Source organism: Capra hircus, chromosome 27, assembly GCF_001704415.2.
Source record: "Capra hircus breed San Clemente chromosome 27, ASM170441v1, whole genome shotgun sequence".
NCBI classification, from domain to species: Eukaryota; Metazoa; Chordata; class Mammalia; order Artiodactyla; family Bovidae; genus Capra; species Capra hircus.
The window spans coordinates 33279579-33291862 of NC_030834.1; positions in this window are offsets into that span (position 1 = coordinate 33279579).

Genomic DNA, 12284 nt, shown 5'->3' on the forward strand with positions numbered 1-12284 from the left:
TGAAGTGAAGTGATGTCGCTCAGTCGTGCCCGACTCTTTGCAACCCCATGGACTATAGCCTACCAGGCTTCTCCATAGTAAACAGATTGATCCTCAATCTGTTAAGCTGATGTAAACATCAAATGTTTAAAGAACAAATAGTTTGTATAATGAACAATAAACTTTATGTTTTTCACCAAAAGATTATAAAGTTATGCTAAGAAAGAAGAGATAAGTTTAGGAACACATAGCTATTGACTAACCTCTTAAAGCTTTTATTTTTCATTGCTTTTTTTTTTTTTACCAAATATTCCTTAGAAATGTGTTTATGAGATATTTAGAATATATAGCTCAATAATTATAATGTCTAAATTGCTAATTAAAGCTTCAGTTCTGTTCAGTCACTCAGTTGTGTCCGATTCTTTGTGACCCCATGGACTGCAGTACGTCAGGCTTCCCTGTTCATCACAAAATACCGGAGCTTACTCAAACTCATGTCCATCAAGTTGCCATCCAACCATCTCATCCTCTGTCATCTCACTCTCCTCCCGCCTTCAATCTTTCCCAGCATCGGGGTCTTTTCCAATGAGTCAGCTCTTTGTATCAGCTGTTCAAAGTTTTGGAGTTTTAGCTTCAGCATCAGTCCTTTCTATGAATATTCAGGATTGATTTCCCTTAGGATTGACTGGTTGGATCTCCTTGCAGTCCAAGGGACTCTCAAGAGTCTTCTCCATCACCACAGTTCAAAGGCATCAATTCTTTTGGTGCTCAGCTTTCTTTATAGTCCAACTCTCACATCCATACATGACTACTGGAAAACCCATAGCTTTGAATAGACAGACCTTTGTTGGCAAAGTAATGTCTCTGCTTTTAATATGCTGTCTAGGTTGGTCATAGCTTTTCTTCCAAGGAGCAAGCACCTTTTAATTGATTTTAATTTAGAGCATAAACTATGCTATACAAGCATAACCTATGCTTTTCTGCATAACCTGTTATTCTTGTATGCATAACCTATGCTATAAAGCATAATCTATGCTACAAAAGTCATGTTCGACTCTTTGTGACCCCATGGATTATAGCCTGACACGTTCATCTATGGAAGGAATTTTCCAGGCAAGGATAATGGAGCAGGGCCATTTCCTCCCCAAGGAGATCTTCTCCACCCAGGGATCAAGCTCATGTCTCCCACACTGAAGGTGGTTTCTTTACTGGTAAGCCATCTGAAAAGCCCAGCTTGTGGATAGCAACATACTTAAAACACCACTGCATTAAAAATGGATAACCAACAAAAACCTACTGTATAGCACATAAAACTCTGTTTAGTGTTATGTGACATCCTGGATGGTAGGGGAGTTTGGGGGAGAACGGATGCATGTATACATGAGTCCCTTCATTGTCTACCTGAAACTATCACAACATTGTTTGTTAATTGGCAATATAGCAATACAAAATAAAAGTCATAAAAGAAAAAAAATTTGTTCAATATGATATAATTTAAAAGCAACATGTGCACATTAATCACCTAAAAAAAAAAGGCCTAAGATGCTTCTAGATCTCTCACTCAAAGTATATATATTGTGTATATATTTCCACACATTAAGGCCTAAAAATATTAACACTACAGGTAATAAACAACCTAGGTATCACTGACTTTTATTAAGTAACTTTCTTTAATCATGTCTTCAAACAATGTTCAATACAAATTTGTTGTTTATTAATATGTAAAAATATGAGATGATATTTTTTAGGGAAAAAAAGAAAATAATAATTAGTTTTTACCCTCCAAGTACTTGGCTCTTTTCAGTCTCCCAAGCTATAAGCAGTTTTCTTTTGTGTGTGAAGTAACTGGAAAACTGTGATCACTTTAGATCAAAGGAAGTTCATAAACAGCTTCATAAACAGGAGTTGAGCTCTTAATACCTGTGTCTGCTAGGCTCGGGGGCACTAAAGGAAGAAGATTAGGTTTCTGCTCTCAGTGAGTTACCTCCTGGCAATTAACAATTGAAATATGTTATGGTAAGAGCTATAAGGTCTCTTCCCTGGTGGCTCAGTGGTAAAGAATCTGCCTGCTAAAGCAGATGTGGGTTCGATCCCTGGGTAGGGAAAATCCCTTAGGGGAGGAAGTGGCAATCCAACCCAGTATTCTTGCCTGGGAAATGTCATGGACAGTGGAGTCTGTGGCCTACAGTGCCTGGGGTCGCAAAAGAGATGGACACGACTTAGCAACTAAACTAAACCAAACCAAGAGCTATAAGAGAGGAAAAGATAAAACCATGTCACAGTAGGAGAAATGCCTTCTGCTTGAGGATAAAGAGAGCAATGAGTATATGAAAGCCAATGTCACACTGGCCTTCAAGGATGAAAAAGACTCTGCCAAGTGGGCAGGGCAGTGGGGTCCCAAACAGGAAGGCAGGGTTGAGGTAAGCAAGACTGCTTCATATTGATACAGAGACAATTATTAGTAAGGTGCATGGACTATATCTTAAAAGAAAATGTAGAAATCTCAAACCAGAGGATTCACTGGTTCTCAAGACATGAAATCAAACACAAGCGGAACAAACTATATAAAAATGAGGAAGGAAAAAGAGGGAGAGAGAGGGACACTGAAGAGAGTCTAGGGGACAGCATTCCCATCTTTCCCTTCAACTTCAATCTTTAGACATTCTCATGGTGAGTTACAAAACACAAATCAATATTAGACCAGGTGTAAGAGAAGTGCGAGAGACCTGGGTTCAATCCCTGGGTTGGAAAGATCTTCTGGAGAAGAATGGCAACCCACTCCAGTATTCTTGCCTGGAAAATCCCATGGATGGAGGAGCCTGGTAGGCTACAGTCCATGGGGTCACAAAGAGTCAGACACAACTGAGCGAATTCACTCACTCGCTCACTCAAGAGAAGTGCAAGCGAAATAAAGCAGTCACCCAAAGCGTTTCCACTGCAACAGAGTTAACTGCCTTCCCTTTCCTTCGTGTTTTCCAGTTCTTAATCATATAGTCACACTTTTTGGATACTGATATAGAAATATGCAGACAGGGCTTCTCTGCTGGCTCAGCAGTAAAGGATATGCCTGTCAATGCAGGAGACACAGGTTTCACCCCTGATCCTGGAAGATCCCACATGCCATGGATCAACGAAGCCCGGGAGCCACAACTGCTGAGCCCATCTCTAGGGCCTGGGAGCCCAGCTGTGAGCCCACCTGCTGTAACTACTAAAGCCCACATGCCTTAGAGCCCATGTTGCACAAGAGAAGCCACTGCAACGAGAGAGTAGTTTCCTGCTCAGCGTGACTCCAGGAAAGCCCATATAGAAGCCAAGACCCAGCAGAGCCAAAACCAATACAAAAATGAATAATGTACAAAGAATATCTTCTTTCTCAGTGAAGGAGAGAACGATCATATATTAGCCTTTATGTCTGCCATATAGTCCTGAATATATTTTTCTAATCTGTGGATATGCTACAAAGATTTTAAACACTACACAACCTCAAAAAATACTTAAATTTGCCAAAATTAACTTGGAATTTGTCTAAGTTATAGGCAATATGTTATTACCATAAACAGAGTGGCAATAAACCTGCTTACACATATTTTTCTTTTGAATTAGTTCCTTATAAGTCATCCCTAGAAGAGAAGAGGTCAAAATATATAAATATTTTAGTAGCTATTGATAAATGATTTTGCATTGCTACTATAAACCATGAATGTTTAACTATCTCTCTCTCCCATCTAGTGACCAAATTATTTGAGGCTAAGGATAATGCCTTTTTATTCATGGACACCCACAATATAACCCATTGCTTGGCACACCTGAAATAAGCTCAGTATTGACGCTGAAGCTGAAACTCCAGTAGTTTGGCCACCTGAGGTGAAGAGCCGACTCACTGAAAAAAACTCTGATGCTGGGAAAGATTGAAGGCAAAAGGAGAAGAGGGGAGCAAAGGATGAGATGGTTAGGTAGCATCACTGACTCAATGGACAAGTGTAAGCAAACTCCAGGAGATAGCAAATGACAGGGAAGTCTGGTGTGCTGCAGTTCCTGAGGTCACAAAGAGCCGGACACATCTTAGTGACTGAGAAATGACAACTATTTGTTAAACTATTTAACAAATAATACTTTCAAAATATTTGTGGTTGATTGGTATTTACCATCAACTATCTATTCTCCCCTATTTTAAGGATCACAATTTGGATATTGGCTAGTGTGACATGAACCCACCTTGAAGGCAAGCTTTCTTAATTTCCCAAGCAAGCTATGTGTCGATAAAGTGAAATTAAATCCTGGCCAGTGAGTATTACACAGGATTTCTGGGGAATCTGCTTAAAGGATGATGACCTAGCTGGCAGATTGCCCTTTTGTCTTTCCTAAAATCATCCTTTCTGGTGCCTGAATGTAGAGGTGATAGCTAGAGCTCAGCAGCCTTTTTAGAAACAGGAATTAACATTTAGGATAGAACCAAGCATTAGGCTAATGAAACAAAATCTAGAAGGAGCCTAGATCCCTAATAGCTGTGGAGTTGCCCCACCTTCATTTGAATCCCTGTCTTAGGACTTATGTAAAAGGAATAAGGATCTACCTTACTTAAACTCTTGTTATTTCAAGAATTGGTTTATAAACAACTGAACTAAATAGCCAATGATAAAATAATATTAAATGAACTAAATGAGTGATAAAAATAAAGTCAATGGAAATGAGTATATCATTTGATCTCAACCTTCACTATGTATATTTTTTTATTTTTAGAATTTATTCATCCTATAAATTAGAAATGTCAACTCAGATCTTTAAAATTTATTTTATTATTAAGAATATAAATTTTACTAACTGTATTAATATTTTTGTACTTGATAATGTATATATTTGATTCAGAACTCTGTCAGTTTTTATGAAATTTTCATATGGGATACAGAATATAGCAAAAAGTAAACCATGCCACCACTTTAACTTTTCTCATCCATCTTTGTCTATAATTGAATTATTTATTGCTTTTATAACAATTTATATTAGTCTATAAGTATTATTGATTTCTCTTTGTAACTCTTCTGAGAAGAAAATTCATGGTCCTACAGAGAATGAAAACTAATCACATTTATTTATACTTGCTTCCCTAAAATTCATTTTGAATTCCAAATCCACATGAAATTTTGATAATTGTGTCTCAGAATCAAATTTTTGTATATTTAAAGTTTCCTTGTATATTATACATAGAAGATCACAGGAATGTGAATCCTCATTCTAACTGATACACTTGTCAATCTCATTTGTCAACTTCATTATATTTCAATTTCTTCATCTGAAAATAATTGACACAATTTTAAGGATAAGCTGGGATTAGAAATACAAAGATACAACACGTTAACCTCATGACCAGCCTATACAGTTTAGTTCAAAATAGCCCTTTTCCTACAAACTAAGGCCTTCAGAGCTTTCATAAAAAATAAATTGACAGTTACTTTAGTTGATATATATGTACTTTTTAAAATACTAAAATTTCATATAAGGCTGTACTTTAAGACTTACATCTTTGTACTTTTTTAGGGGAGCATATTACATCAACATTTTTTAAATAAAATTATATGTCCCTTGTTTCAACAGAGGGAAGTAGATGTTATGACTGTCGTAGTAGTAAAAGAAAGAAACAAATAGTTGAATAGTTAATACTCCAGTTTTCCCACTGTTCTCCAGAATATTTGGAGGTGATTAATATCTGTTCCTGGGAAATTGATAAAGTTTTTGGGACTCTGGGTTTAGTGGAAACATTTAAGTGGAGAAAGCTTCTGAGAGGTAAAACATTCATTTTTCTTTGCATTTAGTTCCCAAATGGAGATAAATAGCTTAAAAGCAATATTAACCTCAATGTGCCCAGGCTATTTATCTTCATAAGAAACAGTCTGAAAACAAGAAAACAAAGCCCATAAAAATGATTTTATTTAATCACACAAGTATATCTCACCAAAAATCTTTAGTTATTTCCTTAGGGTTTAATTCTAACCTCAGTAACTCATGCACAAATTCTGTGGATGTCAATGAGAGCCATCCATGTGGAACTCTGGGCCAAATTTGGTTGTCACGGATGAATAAGCCAAAGAAGGCATTAGATCAATTTTTTTAAAACATTAAGTGCTCTCATTCTGTAATCCTTTCCCATCTTTCCAAATTTATTGATCTAATCCAGTAATAATTATTGAATCTCCATAATAGACATCAAACCACAATTTCATGCATGCATCGTAGAGTCAGTGGCCTTAGAACATTTACCTTTCCACATAAATGTTAATAATCTTGCAGTAATATTTCATCCTAGCATAAAGAGAGTATTATGACATGCTTTGCGACAAGGTCAATTTCACTAAAGAAAAAATGCCAAAATTTTAAAGTCAGCCATTAAGCAGGCGTTATCATTGCATTTTTGTTATATTACAGGACTGCTGCTGCTGCTGCTGCTGCTAAGTCACTTCAGTCGTGTTCGACTCTGTGCGACCCCATAGACGGCAGCCCACCAGGCTCCCCGTCCCTGGGATTCTCCAGGCAAGAACACTGGAGTAGGTTGCCATTTCCTTCTCCAATGTATGAAAATGAAAAATGAAAGTGAAGTCGCTCAGTTGTGTCCGACTGTTTGTGACCCCATGGACTGCAGCCTTACCAGGCTCCTCCGTCCATGGGATTTTCCAGGCAAGAGTACTGGAGTGGGGTGCTATTGCCTTCTCCGATATTACAGGGCAGTAATCTGATTTCTCTAGCCTATTTACATAGGCTTAAAAATATTTATTCAAAGTCAAGATGTGTAAGTGAAAAAATGTATATCATTTTCTAAGTTCTAAAGAAACAGTGTTTCAGAAAATCTCCCTTTAAATGTTTATCCAGATATTTTTGCCTTGTACATTCTGCCTTGTAAGGTGAAACTCCTTCAGATTTCATGCAACTTGTTAGAATAATGCTGTTTCCCTTGGGCTCTAACCCCAGCTCTCTCCTTAGTGAGTAAATGTAACATTAAATGTCTTTTGTACCTTGAGCAACACAACCTGATTGGTCTTATAACGAGTCTCTGCTCACCGATCTTCTAGCAGAAGAGCTTAGTGACTCATCCACTTTGCCTGAAGTCATTTACTGTCCTTTTCTCAAGTTCAGTGCAAGAGTCATCCATAGACATTTTGATGGGTTCAATTATATTCAGATTGTAGTGTGCCTTAAGAATCTTTTGCAGATGAAGATTCCTGCCTGCCAAAATTTTTAGCTCTGGTGTGAACTCTACATTTTTAATAAACCCTCCAAGCTGTTCTGATGGTCTTCATCTGTAGACTACACTTTGGGTAAACACTGGCATCAATAAAGTAGAAGCTGGGACTTCCCTGGAGGTCCAGTGGTAAAGAATCCACCTGCCAATGCAAGGGACACAGGTTTGATCCCTGGTTCAGAAAGATTCCACATGCCGTGAGGCAACGAAGCTTATGCATGGCAACTCCTGAGCCTGCGCACTGCAACTATGAAAGACCGGGAGCCACAAGTACTGAAGCCCACGAGCCTAGAGCCCATGCTCTGCAGCAAGAAAATTACTGCAATGAGAAGCCCGCACATTGAAACTAGAGTAGCCCCCACTTGCCACAAGTGGAGAAAGTCCATGCGAAGCAACAGCCAAAAGTAATGAGGTAAATAAAATTCAAAACATTTCACTAAGCATGTATTTAAAAAAAGTGTCTTTATTAAAAAAAAAAAAAGTGAAGGTGAGTCCACAATAGACATATGGTGGGAATTATGGGACAGAAGGCTATCGGTTCACCATCATCATTTTGACAAATGCAGGGAAGGCTTTATGTTATGTTAAGGCAGCCTAGTAACCACTTCTGGCTAGTAACCACATATGGCACTCAATAAGGGGGAATTAAATCAAATGCTATTTTTTTACTGACTACTCTATCAACACTGCTACTCTGATACTATCTGTTATGATTCTCGCAACACTGTTATCAATGATCATGATGGTCTAAATTATATAAACCTCAAATTCAAATAAAAAAACTTAGCCCCCCAGTACCTCAGAATGTAACCATATTTAGAGATAGTCTTTAAACTGAGTTTAATTGATAATTACACCAGGATAATGGGCATAAATTGAGACTGTCCTAGCAAAACTGGAATCTACATGCACCTCACTGTAAGGCAAATTTAGGTGGCACCCCACTCCAGTACTCTTGCCTGCAGGATCCCATGGATGGGGGAGCCTGGTGGGCTGCAATCCACGGGGTCGCTGTGAGTCGGAGACGACTGAGCGACTTCACTCTCACTTTTCAGTTTCCTGCATTGGAGAAGGAAATGGCAACCCACTCCAGTGTTCTTGCATGGAGAATCCCAGGGATGGTGGGAGCCTGGTGGGCTGCCGTCTATGGGGTCGCACAGAGTCGGACACGACTGAAGCGACTTAGCAACAGCAGCAGCAGCAGGTTGCATTTCAGGGCATTTGGCCTCATAAGTGAGAGCCAACCTGAAGATAAGCTTTCACACCTCCTCACTTCAAAAGCATTGTGATTCATATCTGTTATTTTTTTTTGTGGATTGTACTTTTCAGTCAATGTTAAAAATCCATTGGGGGACTTTCAGTAATGGTAGCAGAGTGGAGTGGTCATGCAAACCCTTTCATAGATCATGATGAAATTTGAAGAAAGCTTTAAGGACTATTTAAAGGCCCTGGGAAGCATACAGAAGTGGATGGATTCTTGAAAAACTGCCACTAGAGGAGGAAGTTTATTGCTTTTTCACCCAAGCACACATCCCAATTGCCAGGATCATGGGGTAGAAAACCACAGCCTACTCTCTTGATGTAGAGTGGCAAAGAGAGTGCAGAGCAGGAGAAATAGCAGAAAGGCATCAAAACCAGACAGAGGTCATTGAAGAGGATGCTCCTGAAAAGCGGGTGTGGGCAGGGAGAAGGATGTGAGTTTCTCACTTTTTTGACCAAGCACATTCCCTGAAATCTACAGCAGCAGAAAAATGTAGCTTTACTCGCTTGAAGGCTTGATGAAACATGGCAAGGAGATTGCAGTCGTGGCAGAGAAACTTGAAATTTAAAGGGTAAATTTTGGAAGTGAAAGGAAAAGAGTAAGAACCCAAAATCTGGCTATAAATCTGCCCCAAATGTTGGCAGACTTCTAATCTCAAGATGTGCAGAGGAAACCCAAGAGGCTTAGGGCAGGAGTGAAGCAAGCAGGTACCAAAGTGGAGACTACCTCTGAAAGACTTCACTGCACTAGAGAACTTCTGTGAGTTTGCTGCTTTTGGAACTGAAGACGTCTTCTCACCCACGCACAGCTTCAGCAGCAGAAAGCTGAAGCTGTATTGGGTTGAGGTGTTAGAAGGCAGAGGTGGAAGCTAGTGGGACCGATGAATATCGGAGAGGACTTCCCGGAGGCAACAAAGCTCCAGAGAGTGTGAGCCAAATCATTTCTTATATACAGCTACAGAGAGTATGAGCATCTGCCCAAGTGCTTGAGTGACCATAGGGGACAAACGGGGGGTGGGGGGACCAGAATGAAAATAGGAATACTGTTAGAAGTTTGAGTCCAGACAATTTTTAAGACTAAAAATGAGACAACAGTCCTCTATTGGAACAAAGGATATGCAGCCAAGGTCAAAATGAACACAGAGCAACTGCGATGGAGTGGCAGCGTGGGTGCAGAGAGAGGCAAGAAAGCGCTTTGGCTGCCTCGGCTCCACCCAGTATGATGGGCGAGGAAGAACCCTGACACTGGGGTGGAAGTGACGGGGTGTGACCCCTGCTTCATCCCATGCTAGCTGCTCCAGGGTTAGGAAACTGCTTAACTCCCTGTGCCTCTGTTCTCACCTCTAAAATGGCAATGATCACACTTCCTGTTTTCGGCATTTGTGAGGATAAATAAATTAATATACACAAGGCAGTTCAAAAAGGCAAGTATCGTGTTCACTCCAATGACCGTGATGTCATTCAAGAACACAATGACAATGTAACGCACCAGCAACACTTACATGCAATCCTGGGGTGAAAGGGGAGAGACAGGCCGGAGGAAATGACCTTGAACTTACTGAAAACACTCTGAACTGGCTTTGTTTATGCTAAATTATACCGTAAGAGAAGCTCAGTACATAGTTACATGGAGAAAAAAAATCTTATGTTGCTTCCTTGGACAACTGAATCTGTGGTCTTTAGATTGGTACTTACTGCTGTTTATACACATACACACACGTTTACATATAAGCTCACGTGTCTTCTCAGCTCATACAGGATATACTGGATTATATCTTGCTTTTTGTCATTAAGACTATTTTATTAAAAAAGCCTAACTGTAATCATGATTTTCTATTTTATAATCTAAAAATTCAAGAAGCTATTTTAAATTTTTCATCTTTTCAAGGATTTTGTTTGTTCCCTTTTTAACAGTTCTGGGAAAAGAATGCTATTTATAAAATATATGGTAATAGTTTCAATTCAGTTTACTAATGATAAGGTTACATTTTTCATATCCACGTTTAGCTTTTCTCCTTCATTCTCACAAGTACTCAAATCCTCACAGATGCCTTCCACTGATGTCTGCTAAATATGGGCATGCAACAATGAATAAAACCCAATTTCTATCCTTAAAAATCTCATGGGGTAATAGAGATGCTGACAGACAAACAACATTTTAAATAAGAAGAAATCATAGTAACATTAGCTATAGGCCAAAAAATGTAATAGCATACAGTTCAGTTCTGTTCAGTTGCTCAGTCGTGTCCGACTATTTGTGACCCCATGAATCGCAGCACGCCAGGGCTCCCTGTCCATCACCAACTCCCAGAGTTCACTCAGACTCATGTCCATCGAGTCTGTGATGCCATCCAGCCATCTCATCCTCGGTCGTCCCCTTCTCCCCCTCTCCCCAATTCCTCCCAGCATCAGACTCTTTTCCAATGAGTCAACTCTTCGCATGAGGTGGCCAAAGTACTGGAGCTTCAGCTTTAGCATCATTCCTTCCAAAGAAATCCCAGGGCTGATCTCCTTCAGAATGGACTGGTTGGATCTCCTTGCAGTCCAAGGGACTCTCAAGAGTCTTCTCCAACACCACAGTTCAAAAGCATCAATTCTTCGGCGCTCAGCCTTCTTCACAGTCCCTCTCACATCCATACATGACTACTGGAAAAACCATAGCCTTGACTAGACGGACCTTAGTCAGCAAAGTAATGTCTCTGCTTTTGAATGTGCTGTCTAGGTTGGTCATAACTTTTCTTCCAAGGAGTAAGTGTCTTTTAATTTCATGGCTGCAGTCACCATCTGCAGTGATTTTGGAGCCCCAGAAAATAAAGTCTGACACTGTTTCCACTGTTTCCCGTGAAGTGATGGGACCGGATGCCATGATCTTCATTTTCTGAATGTTGAGCTTTAAGACAACTTTTTCACTCTCCTCTTTCACTTTCATCGAGAGGCTTTTTAGCTCCTCTTCACTTTCTGCCATAAGGGTGGTGTCATCTGCATATCTGAGGTTATTGATATTTCTCCCAGCAATCTTGATTCCAGCTTGTGTTTCTTCCAACCAGCGTTTCTCATGATGTACTCTGCATAGAAGTTAAATAAGCAGGGTGACAATATACAGCCTTGACATCCTCCTTTTCCTATTTGGAACCAGTCTGTTGTTCCATGTCCAACTGTTGCTTCCTGACCTGCATACAGATTTTTCAAGAGGCAGGTCAGGTGGTCTGGTATTCCCATCTCTGTCAGAATTTTCCACAGTTTATTGTGATACACACAGTCAAAGGCTTTGGCACAGCCAATAAAACAGAAATAGATGTTTTTCTGGAACTCTCCTGCTTTTTCCATGATCCAGCGGATGTTGGCAATTTGATCTCTGGTTTCTCTGCCTTTTCTAAAACCCGCTTGAATATCAGGAAGTTCACGGTTCACATATTGTTGAAGCCTGGCTTGGAGACTTTTGAGCATCTTTACTAGCGTGTGAGATGAGTGCAATTGTTCGATAGTTTGAGCAATCTTTTGCATTGCCTTTCTTTGGAATTGGAATGAAAACTGACCTTTTCCAGTCCTGTGGCCCCTGCTGAGTTTTCCAAATTTGCTGGCATACTGAGTGCAGCACTTTGACAGCATCATCTTTCAGGATTTGAAATAGCTCTACTGGAATTCCATCACCTCCACTAGCTTTGTTCGTAGTGATGCTTTCTAAGGCCGACTTGACTTCACATTCCAGGATGTCTGGCTCTAGGTGAGTGATCACACCATCGTGATTATCTGGGTCATAAAGATCTTTTTTGTACAGTTCTTCTGTGTATTCTTGCCACCTCTTCTTAATATC